The following is a 21,829-nucleotide window of genomic DNA, read 5'->3' as shown; positions in this document are numbered from 1 at the left end:
TCTAGAGTAAAGAATCTAAAGGAGATAGGAAGTAAAGAGAACTACAGTAGATTTATACATGTGAAAGATCTACAGTAGGCCTATATACAAGGTGATTCAGAGGAATAGTAGATATTGTAAGTGGCGGTATTATGGACATTTCTGAGTAAAAAGTTCACATAAACATGTGGCCAATTTTCAATGGGTGTGGAGATACAGCTGGCATAACAAGCGTTGCAAGTGGCAAGAGGAAAGACATATGACTTAATGATTACATTTATTGCTTTTTTTTACATGATATCAATACATTACAAAAGTTCAAAGTAATGGTTGAAAACTTCCACCACAGGCGTCAATGCACTTTTCCGCTCTATTGATAACATATTGTTGCTCTTCTGAAGTGGTCTTGTTCTTTTATGAGGGCAGCATTATTCATAATGCGAGCGACCAAGTCATCCTTTTTTTTTTCCCTTCCCCCACTATGCTTTTTATCCGCCACCACAGACAAAAATCGACAAGAGTAAGGTCTGGGGATACCCCTGCGTGCCCGGATTCGAGTTTTGATTAGGTCTTTGAAAAATCCATGTGACATTTATGGCGGAAAAGGTCGCAGTTGGGGTTTTTCTCGGGGTTCTCCCGTTTTTCCCATATTAGGCAGCTCTATTCAATCTTATTGGCCCTTGTCCTTGGTTGTTTGGCTAGTGAAATTTAATCACAAATGTGCATAGAAGGAGAAGAGGGAAGAGAAAGAATAAAAATAATATCTATGCTCGTCGCTGAGGGAAAATATCATATCAAGAAAATAATACTCATCATGACATTGTTTAGTCAACAAACATAGTGGTTAGTAACGGGACGTGTGGAAGAATATTATGTTTCAAGACGGAGTGTACCGTGACATGATAAGAAGGAAGTGTTGGGTGTTATGACTGCGCCGCCTGACATGTGTGACCCAGCACTCCAATAGTGATGAGCAGGGAACGGATTTATATGGACTAAAAATATATGAAATATGTAAATATATATGTAGTTATTTTTACCAAAATATGGAATTAAATATGGATTTTTACCAAAATATGGAATTAAATATGGACTTAAAATTATAAAAAAATGACTATGTACGTTAAATATTGGTACATTTTAATCAAACTAAACAAAAAATATAATGGACGTACCTTATCTTCCAATGTAGTTTCAACAAAACACAATTTTTATTGTCTGTTACCATAACAATAGGTTACAAACATTTCTTTCAAGTGCTGAAAAGTGAATCTTCTTCTATTGTCTCTGAAGATAGATTTATACTGACTAAAAGAGCGTTCGACGTCACAAGAAGTAACTGGTACATAATTCAATTTCACAATGTCTGCTGGGGATAAGTCCAAGTTAATCTTCACTGTTGATTCACCACTCATCACAGCAACAACCTTTTGTAGTTCTTCATATCCAGGGTTTTTTGAAAGTACAGTGTCCACCTTAGCTCTTACTGCATCTGCAACTTTACCTCTACCACGATTCAGTTGTTCCACAGTACTATTTATAATTTCAAAACTTTCAGATAGTGAAAGGTGCCTATTTTGGAGACTTTTGAGCGTTTTTATGATGCATGAAAATGTATGCTGAATGTGAGCTAAGTCATTCTTCACACTTATGTCACAGGTAACTGTTTTCGCAGTATCAATTGAGACTGCATCTTCAGAGTCCAATGCAAGGAGAACATTGTTAATAGAGTCTATATGTTCGGCATAATATTCAACTGCTTCTAGCCATGTACCCCATCTAGTTAAAATTGGCTTTGGTGGCAATGGAATTTCAGGGTACATTTCTTTCAACACGTTAACTCTACTGGGAGCTTTGAGAAATACTTTTTTCACTGATGAAATCAACAAATCTACTTTAGGGAAATTGTCTCTGACCACTTCTGCCACACGATGAAATGCATGCGCCACACAAGTAAAATGAGTCAATTTAGGATATACAACAGATAATGCTTGTCCAGCTTTGACCATATAAGGGGCAGCATCGCTAATAAAGAATAACACATTATCGTACATAATACCCTTTGGCCACAGGATACCCATAGCTTCGTTGAACAGTTTAACTATAGTTTTGTTATTGCACTTTTCTAGAACATCACAATGTAAAAGAATTCGTTCAGAATATTGTTCACTTAACAAACCGATAACTACATTACCAACAAGTCTACCTTCTTTGTCGGGAGTCTCATCAATGGAAACCCAAATTGAACTATCTTTAATTTCATCTCTTATCTCCTGTATTGTCTCATCGTAGATGGATGGAGCATACGTCTTCCTAAGTGTTGACTCATCCGGGATTGTATGTTGAGTATATTTTTCAAGGAATTCCCTGAAGACCTTATTCTTTAGTTTGTAGAGAGGAATATCAGCAGAGATGAGAGAACGGCACAGGTCGATGTTAAACTCAGATCTTACATTCGATGTTGTTGGTTGTGTTAAAAACAATTGTCTCTGCTTGGAATTTAGTTGTTTGTTGGCCTGATGTTTACTAGTTGTAATGTGTTGTTGCACCAGGAACTTTTGTGTAGATGATACTGCACACTGACACAAATTACAAAATAATATTTTATTGTCAGTTGATAAACCATCTTCTTTAAATTCTGAAATGTAACTTGTTAGTTTTGATTTTAAATTGACTGAATGACGTACTTTTGGCATATTTACCGTCTTTATAGTATGATTTACAAAACTGAACCTATGTGTACTCTGACTGGCATTTAACTGTTGAGCTGCACAACTGAAGTCTGTTAAAAATTTTAAATTAAATTAATACAGTTTTGTAACTTACTTTCCCATTGTTGATAGGACTGCTAATTTTCAAATAACTCTGATGTTAAAGGGATTACTGAACATGTGTTTAAATCTCTATTGTTGAAATGTATTTTTAAAAGTTAATGGAATTTTGTTTTGTTTTATTGTTAAACCTAATATAATATGGACTGTTTTATATGAAATATGGAAAATATATGGAAATTAACGAAAATATGTACTAAACTCTAAAATATGGAAAAATATGGAAAATAAAAGTAGGATTTTTCAACCCTACACATTGTGAAACATAAAGATAATGCAAAATATAAATTATATTAGCTTTATAAGTAAATATGTATTTACATATAAATCCTTTCCCTGGTGATGAGTAACTCGCTCTTAGTCTATCTACTTACTTTTTGCAGGGGCCAAAATCCCTGAATCAAGCTGTACTTAGTTCCATCACCATTTCTCCACTTCGTCATCATTCCATAGCATTCCCCGATCGCCGGCTAGCGGCGCACGTAGGGGGCTGGCCTAGGAACGAGGGGAGTTGCCTGCTCGAAACCTGCATACGCAGAGAACCTAGTCGGTGTGGGTTTGGGAATGCGCCTATACTGTTTTCGCTGTAAGAAAAATCCTAATGTAAACACAAGCACGTGGCTGTCATACCCGTGATTGGCTCACAGTCGGAACACTCACACGACGCAGGAAAATATAGTCCGTATTTGGAAACTATCATCTTGTATTATTTGAAAATAAAAAATTGAATTCTAGTTGTTAAATACAATGAAACATAAAACTTCACTCATATGTAAAACGATAATATGTAAAAAAGCTACTTCTATATTTTGTTATGTACTATGAACGCGGATGAATACAAACAGTAATACCGAAGTAGTCTGTTCTTGTAACAAGCTGGCGTCACTTGAGTCCGTAGTTATCCAAGTAAGCACGTTGTACTGAAGTATAGCTTCTGCATCCTCGGTGTGTGTGGTTATTAAACATAAGAGTAGAAACCCTCTCAAAAGCGGAGAAAAACAAATAGTCTTAAATGTATACAATAAGTTAATCCTTGGTGTGTGTGGTTATTAAACATAAGAGTAGAAACCCTCTCAAAAGCGGAGAAAAACAAATAGTCTTAAATGTATACAATAAGTTAAGTGAGTTTTGATTAGAGTAATTATAAAGTAAATGTTTCCTAAGCAAATGAATGCATAGTAGTGAGCAACGGGAAATGTTTAACATGAAACAGAATGTACAACAGTAGGCGGGAACACGTACTGAGAATCTATGGCGCCAAACAGCGGCCAATGAAGCCTCACTTCAGTCACGTGCTATTGTTTATATTAGGATTTTTCTTACAGCGAAAAGATTATAGGTTGAGGCTTAGCACAATAGATCGTAACATGTCGCAATGCTGGGCCATAGTGGCCCCCTCCTGTAAGTTCCATTCCATTCCAAGGTCTGGGGATTTTAGCGACCAATGCAGATTTGTAATAATAACACTAATAACCAACAGTTTAAGAACACAATATCAGTCATATATTCAGTGTGCTGAGTGATTGTCACCTGTTAGAGACTTTAAGATTGCACTCCTATCGTATCTGTACAAGCTACTGCTGTTTCTCTACAGCATTTATGAACAGTGGTTACTAATTACACTCAATAATGGCAATTAATAATAAACAAAATTAATAAAATACAATTAATAATAATAATAATAATAATAATAATAATAATAATAATAATAATAACAACAACAAGAAGCATCCTAAATTAAATGAAGCACATCAGTTAAAATAACATTTAAAGTAAATCTAATTTCTATCCTAATGATAAATAAAGACAAAGTCATATGATATACTACACAGACACGCCATTACTCCGTTCTCAACTCTTGGCAGTAGACGTCACCTCGAATGTGATTAGGAAGGCAAGGACAATTTTTTTTTATTTATTTTATTTTATTTATATACATTACCTGTAGATTCATAATCTCCTATTTAATTAGGTATATGTAGGATGTGTTAAATCTGTTGTTATATTACTAGATATCAGGCAGACAAATTGAAAATGGATATAAAGTATAACGAGACCAGTTGAAAAGAGTCAATGACTTAGTTATCAAGCACTCAAAAGCCGCGTTTGCCTACTGAGGGCGTGGGTTCGATTTCCGCTTGGGCTGATTACCTGGTTGAGTAGTTGCGCGGTTTCGCCAACCGTAAGGCAAATATCAGGTAAAAAATAGTGTGAATTTTTGTCCACATTTCGCTAAAATATCATTAACTTTCATGAGTGAATTCCACCGACGCTAAATAGTCTAGAAGTTGATACGGAGTCGTTAAATAACGAACCAAAGAAGTATTTCTGGCAAGCAGTATGAAGTGTGAGCTATTTGCAATATGCCAGTCGTTTGGAGTTGTTCATAATTTTTTTACAAGAATATAAGAATATCTAAGAAATGATTGTGGTCATAAAGATTATAATATTTCTATTTCGATAGTAATCACATGATTTATTATCCTTATAAATAAATATTTAAGGTCTCATTCCACTTTGTGGAGTGTAAAATTCATTCATGAAGACAATTATGTTACCCGCTGCGTTAAACTCCCACCTAATACAGTATTAATGAATTACTAATATTATTAATGTTTCAGGCATACTGTTTATTTAAAAATTACCTGCCGGTGGGTGAATAATTAGCTATAATAATAATAATAATAATAATAATAATAATAATAATAATAATAATAATTTATTGCTAGAATAAAGATGCATATTGGTTCTTTGTCGGTTTCTTGGTAAAAGTGACCAAGTCCAAAATGCAAAATTGTTGGGAAAAGGCATTTAAAGGTTTAATGATCCATCCGAAGATAACTGTACTTCTTTAGATGTTAGTAATAGTTATTTTGAAGGTAAATGTGCTTTATTATTAGTTTTTAATACAAAATTATGTCTTCAATTTTCATAATTCTCGGAAGCCTTGGAATGTGACTTTGTCACTTTTACAAACAAAACCGACATGTAAAAGTCACTCTAGCACCCCCAAGAAGAGTACATACTCGTGCTCAGGGGCATTTCACAAAATTTTAAAGCAAATAATTAATTAACAAAAAATAAAAAGTAAAGAGAGAAAAAGAAAAACACAGATATTACAGTAATTGAAACTTTATATTGCTTCCCTAAACAATAATTTTAATATATATTTTTTTTAATAAGAAGCACTAGCAAATTGAATATTTGGTAACTGAGCTGTTACCTTGTTATAGAGCCTTGGACAGGAGTTGCTACTGTGATTATAGGCTACAGTTGTGGTACATTTAGATTCTGTCAAGCATATGTTGTCTGATCTTCTAGTTTTATATTTATGTGAATGTAAATTAAATATATTATGGTTTTTATGTACGAAATTCAATAAGATATTTTTATAAATTTGATGGATATTAAATATTTTAAATTGAGAATGCAAGACTTCTGAGGGATAATCAAGAGGCTTAAAAGGCAATATTATTATTATTATTATTATTATTATTATTATTATTATTATTATTATTACTGTAGCAGTGTTATTTACGTGATGGAGATACTAAAAGCACAACTGATATTTTTTCAATTCAAATCTAGTAAAGTCTATAAGACATTTTAAAAGTTATGGCTTATCTTTAATGTTTAACATTATTAACTTTTTTAAAATTGAATCATCCTCATCATAATATATTCGATGGAAGTTAATTCCGCTAAAATAACCATTTTTACAACTATTCAGTTATTATTTACGTTTTTAATTTAATTTATTAGTTACACATTGCGACTTTATTTTTTTAAATATTCGTACTTATATACATGTCAGTATTTGCTGCACACAAGAATGCACTAATGACATGATACGATATAAATATAATGTATTTCTGAAAAGCTCGAAGGAAGTGGGAATACATCTCTTGACTTCAAACATTTGATGTTCCAAAATAAATCATAGTAGAATTTATATGGTTCAGACGTTTGATTCTTTATTTTCATTAGTTTTCCATCTTGTTAGTTCTGATATAGATAAAAAATGCTTCCATTGATAAAATATGTAGTGGAATAACATCGACAAGTAAGACCTTTGAAATTCAATACTTTATATGTATATCATTTTATTTCCAGTCAAGAGTAAAAGCAATGAATATGAAGTTACCCTTCAGAACGAATTAGTAATCCTCAAATGAAATATTGGAGTATTATATTCATACGAAAAGATCTCGTTCTATTTTAAAATTTATAATGATGTTAACAAACTTTACAAATATGTCTATTATTGAAGTTCTTAAGTATATTTTTTCTATTGACGTCAGCTTTCTCGTATATGTAGAGTTCTCGTTTTGAAAAGAAAAAGTCGAAACAGTGGATTTCAGCCATTACGACAAGAAATTTTGTCAGTTTATTTCAGTTATAATGTATGTGATACTAATGAAGTAGGAATTTTCCACCATTATGGTGCATGTGTTTCCCAACCAAATGGTTCGAGGTTCGATTCCTGGCGTGGACAACGAAAGAAATTTATCTTCCGTCCACGGGACTGGGTGTTTGTTCGTTGTCTTATGATTGTCCTGTGATGTCTCAACGGTGGCCCTGCGTCATGTCGAATCCTTGGCTAGAGAGGTCCACATTCATGAGATGTCTCGTATGTTATCCAGTGTATCTCCTTTCCCTATTCGTAGTGATGTGTAAATCGGATAAAAGAGGAAGTAAAGCAGGATGAGAGAGAAATATGAATTGAGGTAAAAATTACGCGTAAAATACAATTTGCACAGGGTTTATATTGTAGCAAAGACAACACAGATTACGCACTATTATGTTTCACTACTTGGTAACATTTCTGAATGTAAGAAATATGACCGTATGGAGCTCATTTCCGTCTGTGTAAAAACGTAAGGATTTTTTTTTTTTTTTTAATTTTAATATCACAAAATAAACTAAATTATGCTATTATGCATATATGAGGTCTCGCCGTCCTCATTGAATAATCATTGACTATAAGTAGCCATACTCTAAATATCTATTAATTTGAGAAAAATTCTTCCCGGCACCGGGAATCGAACCAGGGACCTCTCAGTTCTGCGCGCTGAGCGCTCTTTCAATCTGAGCTATACCACGACACGATGCACACTTATCTGCCAAAATAGTAAATTAATACTAATCATAAAACAAAATTTATTCCAAATAATTCAGTAATTGACATTTATTTTTTTGATTTATATTTTCTTTATCTGGTTTATTTTGTTGGGGTAATTTAATTTATTTAATTGGTAGTGATTTAACTAGTGATTTTTACTTTCTAAGCGCTGGACATTTCAATTTATATAAAGGAATATCAAATTTAAAATAAACTTTTTCGGAATATGTATTATATGTCTTTACCGTGTCAATCAGGTACGATAGAATTTAACACGAGAAAGACATATAATACATATTCCGAAGTAATATAGTGTTAAAAATTGTGTAATCAAGATGTACAGAAACTTTTTGCCTAAACCTGTGTAATATTAAGAACTTTTTGAAAATGGAGTATGTGAAGAGGAAGTTGTTTTACCAAAAAATAACACTTTTATAGAGTTTGTATGTTAAGGAGTTAGGTACAGGTTAAAGGAGTAAAATTTTGGAAATATTCAACTATTTTTCCTCCATTACTCTATCTTGTACAATAATGAAAATTAAGATGTGTAAAACACTGTCCTTCTGCTATAGGATAAACATATTTTTACGATTTAAAAAAATTATTTGTGCGAGATCGTGCGTATTTGCTTGGTTTCCGCACAAAACCAATCCGCGGAAAGTCTAAAATTCCACATTCAGTATTCCCAACCTAACACACATAACAATTTCCCTCTTCCTACCGCTTAAGTGACACATTGATTTTACTGCTTTAGGCTTTTAACATATAATTTTTAGAGGCGTTCAATATACAGTAGTAATAATTATAAATTGGAAACTTACCACTGCAATTTCACCTGAATTACACTGTTAATTATTGTTTTTAAATATTTGCAAAAATTAAGTAAACTCTACAACTCCACTAAAGTTACTGCATACGTGATGCAAGTAACATTAAGGAAGCCGTGAAAAAATCAACAAGATTCCATAGACTGGGGGGAAAAAAAGACAGAAATATATCACGCCCTGCTGGAGTACAGTAAACACAGAAAACATTTTAAAGCAACAATGTTGAAGATAGATATTTTTGTTTTGCAAATTTGCCGTCATTGAACAGAAACCAAGATGGAGATTTCATTGCAACTAATTAGAAATTCCTCTTTGAGGTATGTAATAAACGATCTTCGCACAAAATAATGTACGATACACGAGCGGTATGTTTTCTTTCAATTCTCGGAAATTAAAAAAGCTCAACTACGTTTCGCTTTTTCAAACTTTTCCTCGTACATGAAAACTTCAACATACCGCTCTTGTAACGCATATTACTATTATATATATATATATATATATATATATATATATATATTTAAAGTTCACTGTGCAGTGATGAAGCGTTTTCCTTATAACTAAAAAATTGTCCAACATTCTGTATGAAATGTTTTGTGTGTATTTTTGCATATCATATCTACAATATGATGCAGAATCATTTCTCTATCTTTGATAGATTGCCCGATAAAAAATAAATTCATTTAAAGAAATGGTAAAAAATTTTCTAACACAAAATAAAAGAAAATATTGTTTATTAAGGAATGTAGTTGAAACAGCATGATATTGTAAACATGAGTTTCTGCAATAAAATAAAAGATAGAGAACATGAAAATGTTAAAAATTTTATGAGATATGAGGGAAACGCTTCATCACTGCACAGTGAACTTTGAATTTTGAAAAAAAAAATAAATAAATAAATAAAAAAAAATAAATAAATAAATAAATATTTTTTTTTAATCGTAAAAATATTTTTTCATATAGCAGAAGGATAGTATTTATGCATACCAATTTTCATTATTGTACAAAATCCAGTAATGGAGGAAAAAAATATTGAATATTTCCAAAAAAAATTACTGCTGTAAGCTGTACCTAACCCCTTAAGCGGCCATTCTATGTTTAGTACCTGCTAAATGTTGCAAGACTTCAGATCGCTGACTCGCATTTACAGATTTCCCACATTTTTGACAGAATGGAATTCTTCCGTCACTCTTGTAAAAATTCCACTTAATTCAACAACATATTTCTGAACAATTAACTTCATTCTCGGCATTATACCATCAATTACTTCACTTATGTATCGTTACTGCAAAAAACGATCTGAATGAATCAAACCAATGCCTCCAACTGGATAAGGGATTCAGCTTCGAGAGTGCGAGAGAACACGTGCAATAAAGGTCACGACGCAACACATTTAAGAAAGAAATTCATTCACATTGTGTTTTCATTTTTCTTTCAATAATAAATATCTTTTTTCCGTTATTGTTGATGATACTGTTATTTAGGCTACTGTAAACCATTTCTTTATTCCCGCATAATTTTCTTAAGTGAACAATGTGAATGAATTTCATTTCTAGGATTCATCTCGCTATCTCAGTTACATGAACACTACATAGTCTCGCACTTCTTCATTGCCCTTAAATAACCTACTGAAAGAAAAGAAATTCGTCCAAACGCCAGCTACAGTATTTAAATTGCATGCAGTTGTTTTTCCCCCGTGATGCCATAGTAGCCTAATTTATGCAGCCTGGTGCAATAAGGTGCTTTGCAAAGTAAAAAGCATAAGATCTTAGATCCTGTCTGAGTGGTTGAATGAGAATACTGCTGCGAAACTTTTCGAGCCGGGTAATCCGCGCCGCAAAGTAAACACACTTTGAGTAATTGCTGTAATGAATCACGAACCACTTTGGCGCTGCATGAGTAACTCCCAACTCTGCTAGCATATGCAATTGCGTGCGTTGAAAATCGCAAGTGTCTTTAGCTACGGAGGTCTTGAAATATAGCGTACACAGTAAAACCTGTGTCACCATAAATGCATTAGTAGTTTCTCTAATCTTTCTTCGAAAAGTAAATATATTTTTCTTTCTGAAGTACATTAGTAGAGACGACGTAAGAATATTTCACTTCGAGATTTTGACGAAGTTGAACACATTCTCATCCCAGTAGCTTCTTACTTTTCCTTCTTCGCCCTATTTTCTTTCCTTATATTCCTTCTCTTTATTCTTCTCCATCATCTTATTCTTCTATCTTGACCTCCCAGTTTCAAGTAGGTGTTGACTACGTTCTTATTGACCTAAAAAACATCGTAGTGTCCATGTTTCTACCCCATACAATGCCACACTCCATACAAAGTACTTCAAAAGTCTCTTCCTTAGATCTTTTTTCAGAGGTCCGCAGAAGATGCTTCTTGCTCTGTTAAAAGCTTCCTTGGCCATTGCTATCCTCCTATTGACTTTCTGGCAACAGCTCATGTTACTGCCTATGTAAATGTAAAATGTATTTATTTTGCTAATAATTGTAATATAAAATATAATATATACACATAAAACTTTAGCACACCCTTGAAAGAGTAGAACTCATGCTCAGGGGCGGATTCCTGAATTTAAATTAAGAATTATATAATACAATTTTTTTATGTCTACTATACAATAGGAATATATAAATTTTAATTTACAATTTTTCATTATTTATAAAATCCATACATAACTTTTTACGTTTATACTAGAACTGTTAGAATTGACAAGATTAGGATATTTAAATATAAATTTGTTATATATTATTGGGCTCAAATTGCTACTATGATTAAATACTGTAACAGTGTTGCATTTTGGTTCAAACAATTTTAAATAATTCATACTTTTTGTTTCATAACTATGAGAATGCAATTCAAAATTATTTCCAATTTTATGTATGAATTTTATTAATACAGTATAATAAATTTGTCTTATTTTAAGAACATTAAAGTCTAAAAACAATTTTTAGATGTAAAATCAATAGGTTTACGAAGACATATTTTAATTATTTTCTTCTGTAATGAATAAAGTGGATTAAAATTGGTTTTAAATAAATAAAATAGTACACTCCAAGTATTTGAAGCTGTCCACTTGCTCTACTGCCTCATTTAGAGTTATCAAGTTTACCTTCTTTATTTTTTTCTTATGACCATGGTCTTCGTTTTAGTTGCATTTATCTTCATCCCATACTGCTCACAGCTGTCATTTAGTATATAGTAGTATATCTCTGAGTATCATCTCCTCTTCTGCAAATAACGCCATATCATCAGCAAATCTTATGCACTTTATTTTTCTTCCTCGTACTATCACTCCTCCCATGTTCTTACATGCATTAAAGTATGTAATTAAATGCAGGTAGATTTAGCAATTTTTGCGTGTTTTTGGCCACTTTTTGTCACAGAAGAAAAACAGTTTTCTTTCTATTACTGAATTATATTTTCTCCTTTTCATCCGATCAAAATTACGAGAATAAGATTTCCCGATTCACGCCTCGTTACTTATTACTCTAATAACAAATAATTACATGTAATCTTGTAGTAAAACCCATTTCTCATAGATTGTAACTCGTTTAAACTTTCTACTTATCTCGTAACACCTCAAGTTGCTTCCTCGAACTACTATCTACATAATTAACCGAAAGTTCCTATCTCCTATTCATATTCACTGTAGATAGGCCTACTTCAGAGGCGATGTAATGATGTAAGAAACACACAAAAGTGCAAAACAGCTGAAGCGAAACCCATTAGTTAGATGAAAGTGTTGAATTAAAGACGTTCATAGTGTTGTGGCTTGTTCCAGCTTGAGCTTAATTTAATTGGGACTTGATTTACGACTTCCGTTCTCTAATTCATCCATCTGGGTGACTATTTATGCAAAACAGGCTAAATCTGTATACGCTCTACACGCAAATGAGATGAAGCTACTGACCACTGTACTTACAGTTAGACTGGATAAATTATTCAGAAGTTCGCTGTGCAATTAATCCAGTCTACAATCAATTATGATAATACTACATACAAGGATATTAGATACTATTTACACGCGTCTGACAGCTGAAGCAGATGTCTTTGCAGGAATTAATTTACTGCGAATCTTAGTACCGGTATCGGTATATTTATTACAAAATTCAATACTGAAAAGATGAAAATGTTATGTGAATGCTATTTTCTATTTCTGGTTGTAGGGATTTAGAGAACTTATTAATTTAACTCTCAGTGTCCATCGCTGTGTAGTAACGGTTAGTGAAATGAGCAGGTCCGGGTTCAAATCTTGTTTGGGACACGTTACCTGGTTAAGGTTTTTACGGAGTTTTCCCTCAATCCATTAAGAGCAAATGTAGGGTAACTTTAGGCGCTGGACTCTACACTCCTTTGGCTGGCATGATCATCTTCATTTCATTCAGACGCTAGATAACTATAGCAGTTGATAAAGCGTTGTAAAATAACAAATTATAAAATTAACTCTCGGTAAATAAGAAACGTTTAGTTACTGCAACGATTTAGATCAAAATTAATAGTTTCAAAGTTAATTACTCGTATGCCATGCATAAATTGTAAACTAACACGTTATATCATTGCCAACATCCTTGTGATGTATCTACTGTGTTACTAATTCACACTTAATCTGATATTCCCGTATCTAGGGATCTCATATATATATAATAAGACATGTGCAGTATGAAGAAAGTTTTGTCAAAGTACGAAATATATTTTGGTAAAATATAAAAATATGAAATAAAGATTTCAATTATAAAATATCTTCGATCCAAAGCCATTTGGATCAGGTTTCTTTACAAAATAAGTCTTCGCAGATTAATAGTTTTGTCTGTATTCAGTGTGTTACCAAATAAAATACAATAAATCTTCCAGTCGGTAATAAGTTTTGGAATAATATTCTGGGGACATTCCATAGAGAGTAACAGTAATTAGAATAACAGTAGGTGCCAAATCTAGGGAATCGTGTGGGATTATTTTCAAAAATCTACAAATAATGCCCATTGCTTGTCAGTATATTTTTTCATTAATAATCTTCCTCGTATATAATCGTGAAAACTTTGTAACTAATTCAACAATTCATAGCATAAATACGCGTCAAAATATGACTTTCATATTCCATCGACAAGTCTATCGTGCTATCAAAAAGGAGTCTATTATATGGCAATAAAAATTTTTAATAGCCTCTCTATCGATATAAAAATGAAACTCAAAGACTAAGATTATTTAGAGCCAAATTAAAGAAGTACCTAATTTCTCATGCCTTCTATTCTGTATGTGAATTCATGACATTCAGCGACGCTTCATGGAATTGACACTAAAACTTTGTGTTGTACTAGTAGACTATATTGTAAATCTCTTCTGTATATATTTCTACTAGCTGTGACTATAAATTAGTATTAAGTTTTTTTAACTTTTTTCCATATTCTAGCTGTGAAGCAATGTACGAATACCATGGAATGTTAATAAATCCAATACAATACAATATAATACAATACAATAATTGAACAGTTCGTCTACCTGAATGCAAGAATTAAATAACTCAATTTTTTACACTAAAGAGAAAAAAGTTCTTTTATAGGCTGGACTCAGTGCTTAGTTGCAAAAAAAAAAACAAGTATATTTTTTACATTTTCTGGAAAATATTACACCTTCTGTAAGTTAATACTATTTTATACGATGAAGAACCCATGAAGCTAAAAAAATTAAGTAGACAGCAATTTTGATCGTTGAAACATGTTTGAGACATTGCATTAAACTAGAAAACTGGACATGGCAACACTGAAAATATTTTCATTTGTTTCGAAAGAATGAGCAAAGATAGACTGGAATCACTTATTTCGTTTTGGCTTCTCGAATTCATTGACACTACGAATTCAATGACTCTAAAGTGAAATTCGGAGATTTCACTTAGTCTTGGTAATTCCGGAATGATGGTGGATTGAGTGGCTTGCGTTTTTCAAATGTTCCTGGAAAATATTTCTGTTGTCTCCTTATAGTATACTTAAAGCCCAATTCAGTGGTAGTTAACTGAAGAAGGGAAATCGTGCAAAATATGAAGATTTTTATAAAATATGAACATTTTATAAAAAATTATGAAATGTGAAACTTTTTCGTGTCAATTGCATGGTACACATAATGAATCTTGAAAATTCTTGTTATACCACTAGCAGGAATGGTTTAGATTATGACATTTCATATTTTGTCTGTCTCTACTTATGTGAATAGATTACTTTCCTATTGGATAAAGTATTGTAATGATGTAAAAAATCAATTTAGGGATATCCAGGGAAATACAATATTTAAGAAAGTCCGCATGGAAAAGTGGTTTTAGATATGAATCCCATAGATTCAAAACCCTCTATTTCCATTTTCACAGTTTTTAGGGAAAACAGTATTTTTTAATAGACTATGATTGCAAATAGCATATGTGAGGTGTATTAAATAATGAAATATGCTACTGATGGTAATAATAATAAAGCAAAACACCCTAAATTAATATTAAATATGCACTTGGAGGGTTTTGAATCTCAGTTATTGACATAGAGGATTTTGAAACTAACTTTTGTAAAGAGTTACGGATATGGAAGATTTTGGAACTCATGCAGAGAACTTAAAAAAATACTTTTTTAAAGTCATGTTGGTTCCGATACGTATAATTATATATATATATATATATATATATATATATATATATATGGGTTTATTACCAGACATATGTGCTCATCTTGTGTTTCCGTCGCCATGAAACCTGAAGATGCCATACTTATGGCGAAAACGTTCGTCTTTCACTATGCATTACCTTATGTCATAATTTAATGATTTGACTGATTGAATAATTTCAAGGAAAAATTGTTCCGGAGTCGGGTATCGATCTCGGGACCTTTCGTTTACCGACTGAGCTACTCCAGGAACTATACACGACACCGTCACAATTTTTCCTTTTATATCCACACAACTCAAATGAGTTGACAAGACGCCAGAACTCAACTGTGAGTGCACATTTGAGTTGTGTGGATATAAAAGGAAAAATTGTGACGGTGTCGTGTATAGTTCCTGGGGTAGCTCAGTCGGTAGAGCGTTCGCGCACTAAGCGAAGGGTCCCGGGATCGATACCCGGCTCCGGAACAATTTTTCCTTGAAATTATTCAAACCTGCTTTACAGGGAGCTACTACCTGAAAGCCAGATTTGTATGATTTGACTGATTGTTCTTGATAAGTAACTTTGATAAACCCACATATATTTAAAATTGTATTAAAAATACTTACTTACAAATGGCTTTTAAGGAACCAACAGGTTCATTGCCGCCCTTACATAAGCCCTCCATCGGTCCCTATTCTGTGCAAGATTAATCCAGCATCTATCATCATATCTCACCTCCCTCAAATCCATTTTAATATTATCCTCCCATCTACGTCTTGGCCTCCCCAAAGATCTTATTGTATGGATTCGTAACAAGCTGATTTTTACGGTGATAGGTTGTTAGCCCTTCGCACAACCCCCAAGCTGGAGGACCACCCCTTATCGGAATCACGACTGCTTATTCAATATATTGGAGGCCGTCTCCTCTATCCGCAACCTGAGGACACGCCATGCCGTGGTGATAGGGACCCACAATTAAAAATACTGCCATTATTATTATTATTATTATTATTATTATTATTATTTTCATCATCATAATTGTTGTTGTGACAGCAATGTTATATTGAATTGAACCATTATTGGAAAACAAAACCACTGTTGTTATGCAATGTAAGAACTTGTAAACATTATAATATCCAAAACCTGAATCAATTCACAACAGCATTAACAAAAAGAAATGAAACACTTTGTACACAATCAACACTGAATCACTTTACACCATTTCAGAGTGACATTCTTAATCGTTTTCAGCATCATTGAACTCCTCTTGTAGAGCACATTCTATTTTATTATAGAATTCGAGACTATCAATAGCTTTCCAATCGCTACCATAGTGTTTTGTTAACAACTTTTGCACATCTGCTACTTTATTTGGATTAAGTTTGATGCATGCAGGACTACTACTGTTTTATCCTTCTTTGTTATGTACTTGGACACATCTAAATCACTTCTGTATGTATACTCTACCTGTAGTTTTACACTTTTCAGTGTTTTTGTGATGTAAAGTCTTTTGCACTGATTAAATTTGAAGTGCCATGATGCAGTGTTCTTGAAACAAGTACATGCTTCAGTCTTCCAGACATAGTCTGGCACCTCATTATTTCCCAGTTTATGTAAAGTGCCATGATATTGACTATTCTTTCACATATTGTAGGTTCCGTTATAATTTCTCTTTTCCTGATCACCTTTTCTATTCTTGCAAAAACCCTGTCGGGGGGTATGAATGAGTGGCCTACAACCGAACAAATTATTTCAACTTTTTCTACATTAACAGGGGCATCTGAATAAAGCCATTTGCTAACCATGTCAATCACACTTGTGTCTTTTTACTCCCACAGTTATCTGTTACAAGCCTCAATGTACCTATGCCTTGCATATTTGCTTGTTTAAGCCTGTGATACACACAACTGGCTATTTCATTGGACTCCTTTGGGCGTTCAGTTTCAGGCCTGTAATTATAACATATGCCATCCCCAATGTTGAGCATTTGAAAGCCTTGGTATTGTGCCTACATTTCGGATATATAAAGCAGGTGAACAGAAAGCAGAATATCTGAAATTGAATAAATAAATTCTTTAACCCAATTTCATTTAAAGGCCTATGTAGCCTGATGACTGCAGAAAAAGCAAAGAACAGCCTACTATTTTAGGCCTAGTCAACTCAAGAGTTTCCTTTTCCGCTTTCCTATAGATTGTACAGATCTGGTTGCCCAATCTTTTCTTTCCTCTTCCAGGAGTAGCTTTAGCAACTTTAAAACTTTCATCACTCACTTCTCACTTAATATTTCAAAGCAAACTATCACACTGAATATTATTAGCATCGAAAGCAAGAATACAGTCTCCGTAAGGGTAGACAAAAATGGCCAACATCCAGTTTTAAATTTCTTCTACATAAAGTACACATTCAGTCAATTTGAAATATTTTCTTGTGAACAGAAATCTGGTTTTCTAATGCCAAAAAATCAAATGTATAAAAATTAACAGTCAGCAGTAAATAAGCGCTATCCTTTCCTCGCCATAATATAATAATGAATCAACTGGAGGTTATCAACAGTTGTAGTGAAGGCAGCCATAATTAACATGGTTTTATTCTCATTGGTTAATACACATAGAGGATTTTTAAAGTAATATCAGACGGATAGAGGGGGATTTGGATTTCACATTGATTTTTGTCATGTTATTTCAATCGAATTAAGAGGGTTTTGAATCTCACGGTATTCTTATGTTGAAACAGGTAAATCTTATTTATCTAATGGCATGCAAAAAGTCAATTTTCACAAAAGTGGCGTTGAGGGGGTTTTGAATCTAGAGGATTCATATGCCGTATTTGTCTGTGTACAGCGGTTTTCTAGTGAACCTTGGTCGGATGTTGTTCATATTCAGTATTTATAAATTAATTTATCTGAGAATGATGCACAAGAATTATCATAATTGCAGTAAAAAATTAATTTTTATTTGAAAACTAAAGTACATAATGATTAGTGACCATATTTTGTCCCATGAGGCTACAGAAAATCGTCTCGCTCATAACGGTATATGCCACGGTTATGGAAGATAATATGTCACTATTTGTTTAGTCATATCGTTCCAAATGTCTGCGGTGAAGAAATTAAGTTTAATTAGTAGCAAATATGTCCCTTCAAATTTAATGTTCTTATCTGGAACAGAATTATTAGACAGGGACCCTGTTCTAAGAATTCAGTTTATTGAAAAGTTTCAAAAGAAGTTTGAATTGATTTTTCCTTACAAGACTGGAGCTCGTCTATTAAAAAGAATGATATAATACTCCACAAAAGCTGGATTTCTCGAGTTTTCAATCAATTTCGTCGTCTTTGAGTAGCAGTATTTGTAGCGTAATATCGTCTTTTAAAAGGACTCAATCATATGGAAGTTAAAGGGCACAAGATGTGCTGAGAAGGCAGACCGTGAGTCAGTAGTGCCCAAACTGTCAGCCAAGGCGATCCACATGGAATGTGAGAAGTATTTCTTATAAGTTACTCTTAAAACATTGTGATCTCTACCCTTTCTATAACTTTATATTAAAACATCTCTATGAATTATTATATTTTAAGGGGTTAGGTACAGCTTACAGCAGTAAAATTTTGGAAATATTCAACATTTTCTTCCTCCATTACTGTATATTGTACAATAATGAAAATTAGTAAGTGTAAAACACTGTCCTTGTGCTATATTAAAAAATATTTCTACGATTTAAAAAAATTATTTACATTTTTGTTTTCAAAATTCAGTTCTCTGTGCAGTGATGAAGCGTTTCCCACATAACTAAAAAACTATCCAACATTCTGTGATGAAATATTTTGTGTGTATTTATACATGTCATATTTACAATATGATGCAAGATCACTTCTCTATCTTTGATAGATTGTCTGATAAAAAATAAATACATTTAAAAATGGTCAAATATCAGTACTTTCTTCTAACACAAAATAAAAAAAATATATATTATTTATTGAGGAATGTAGTTGAAAGAGCATGATATTCTAAACATTAGTTTCAGCAATAAAATAAAAGAGAGAGAACATGAAAAAGTTAACAAGTTTATGAGTTATGAGGGAAACGTTTCATCACTGCACAGTAAACTGCCACCATTATGAATTTTGAAAAAAATATATAAATAACTTTTTTTAAATCTAAAAATATTTTTTCATATAGCAGAAGAATAGTGATTTACACATACCAATTTTCATTATTGTGCAAGATACAATAATGGAGGAAAAAAGTTGAATATTTCCAAAAAATTTACTGCTGTAAGCTCTACCTAACTCCTTAAAACTTGTAAAAGGAAACTTAATACAATAACAATGTAATATGATTTACTGAGTGCATTAATAAGATTTGTGTTCTTAATATTTATTCTTGTCTGTCTGTCTGTCTGTCTGTCTGCCTGTCCATCCGTCTGTCCATCCGTCTGTCCATCCGTCTGTCCATCCGTCCGTCCGTCTCATTCTACTTTATAAAGCTTTGGAAAAGAGATAAATCATATTATTTTATAGGTTGTTAGGAGTTTCTCGCAACGGATTGGCTTTTCTGTCAGTGATTCTCTTAGGAGGGTTAAAACAAAGATTCTGAATTTTAAGGGATTTATTCAGAGTTTCAGAAACATTTTGATAGTGTACAGAATCAAATACGAACCTCGTACGAGGCGCGTCCATAAAGAAACTTTCCCACTCGTCCCACAGCTAACAAACCATATGTTGCGCGAAGCAACTGCGTGTACGTGATAGAGTAATGTCCTGGCATGGAATATGCGCTAGCGGAACTTCCCGAGTGCTCTCAGTAGCTTCGTTGCATTGGTTGAAGATGGACGCTCCTATTCCAGCTCCCGCCGCGTGTGAAGTGCGATCAGTGATAAAGTTTTTGAATGCACAGAGCATAGCGTTGGTTTAAATTTATCGTCAGCTGTGCCAGGTCTATGAGCCTAACGTCATGAGCAAGCAGATGGTGCGTTGCTGCTATAGACAATTTTCAGCAGGACGCCAAAATGTGCATTACGAGGAGCGCAGTGGGAGGCCAACCATCATCACAGATTACCTTGTGAGTAACGCACGCGTTGTGTTCTTCATTTACAAGTACTTCAGTAACTTCTCTCCTTTTCGTTAACGAAGACAATCTAGATGCGTCACATGTCACTAAGCGGAAGGAGTTGGTGTACCTTATAGGTAGAGATAGAATAATTCCTTCGTAAACAAGATATCAGCACAACTATGCCGCGAATTAGTATATATGACATCAGAGGTCGGAGGCTAGAATTAGTGAGTGTACAGTCACGTCTTCATAAGTGAACAGTATGAAGTTACCGAGGGACGTTACATATCTTACGTGTGGTGCAGTTTTATTAAGACGGTACGAGCAACATTACGCATTTCCAAATTGAATGTGCTTATAGAGAAATTTGAAAGTCAACATTTTACAATAAAGGAGAAAAAAATATGTAAGTTGTGTAAGATAGAGTTTAAGGGATTAAAACGTTAAGAACTAAATCGCCATTGCAGTTTTATAAAACGCAAGGAAAATGTTAATTTGTTAACATGGAAAGAGAGTGAAAAAGCATTTTCAGCTACAAAATTTGATTTTTTTTAAATCATGTAAAATGATGGTAATTGCTAATATTCCAATTTCTAAAGCTGAAATTCCTCACTTCAGAAATACACAAATGACAATTTTCCAAGTCGAAGAGCTCCTAACAAATAGTATTTACTTAAATGTTACCAAGTCAGCTGAAATAAAAAAAAAAATATTCCAATTCCAGATACTCTAAAATCTATAGACGAGGTATCTCAAAATATTAACAGAACATCTTCAGAATCAATTTGAGAAAAAATGTAACATAAATTAAAAACTGAGCTGGAGAAAAATCTTGGTTACTCTGTAATCTGTGGTATTAGAGATGTTTTGCAAGGCCAAAAAAGGGCAGGCTATATCGAATGAGAATGCATTATCTTAAATTCGCACCAATATGACGTTGAGATAAGTTTTTCTTGGTGTATGAATATTGTTTTGGGGAAAGGTGAAGAAGATTAACTTTCGATATGTGGTATTCTTGAGTTTTAAGAGTAAAAGAATATTACTGACAAAGAATGAACTATTTGAAGTATAATTTCTTTAATTAGCTAGTATTCTGAAGCTAAAAATGTGTTGTGAATTCCATAGTTGCTTTCATAGGCTACAGGATTTTTTTAAACTACAAAATTACATTTTCTTACGCATTTATCACAACTTATTGTTACAGATCACGCCAATCTTGTAAATTCTTTAAGACTGTACATTAGGATGCATAATATTAAACTGTAAAGAATCAAGTTCCTAAAGCTGTATGATTTGTAACAATTTCTGTGATTAGTACAAAAGAATGATATCAATTTTAGTTAAAAATTGAAAAACAAAAAAAAATCTATACAAAGCAATTAACAACCAATTTTTAGCT

The 21,829-nt window shown here is 32.9% G+C and overlaps 1 protein-coding gene and 1 non-coding gene across 2 annotated transcripts in view; both read left to right on the top strand.

The window, feature by feature from the left end:
• Nucleotides 1-21,829, top strand: part of LOC138691390 (uncharacterized) — a 1,027,639-nt gene that overhangs the window by 39,191 nt on the left and 966,619 nt on the right. The gene's annotated exons all lie outside the window — the stretch shown is intronic.
• On the top strand, nucleotides 15,797-15,870 carry TRNAS-ACU (transfer RNA serine (anticodon ACU)). The gene has a single exon. It is a non-coding gene; the product is annotated as a tRNA-Ser (tRNA).

The sequence above is a fragment of the Periplaneta americana genome, chromosome 16 (genome assembly GCF_040183065.1).
Source record: "Periplaneta americana isolate PAMFEO1 chromosome 16, P.americana_PAMFEO1_priV1, whole genome shotgun sequence".
NCBI classification, from domain to species: Eukaryota; Metazoa; Arthropoda; class Insecta; order Blattodea; family Blattidae; genus Periplaneta; species Periplaneta americana.
Note: the sequence above shows the minus strand (reverse complement) of the source record. Positions and strands in the feature narration are given on the sequence as shown.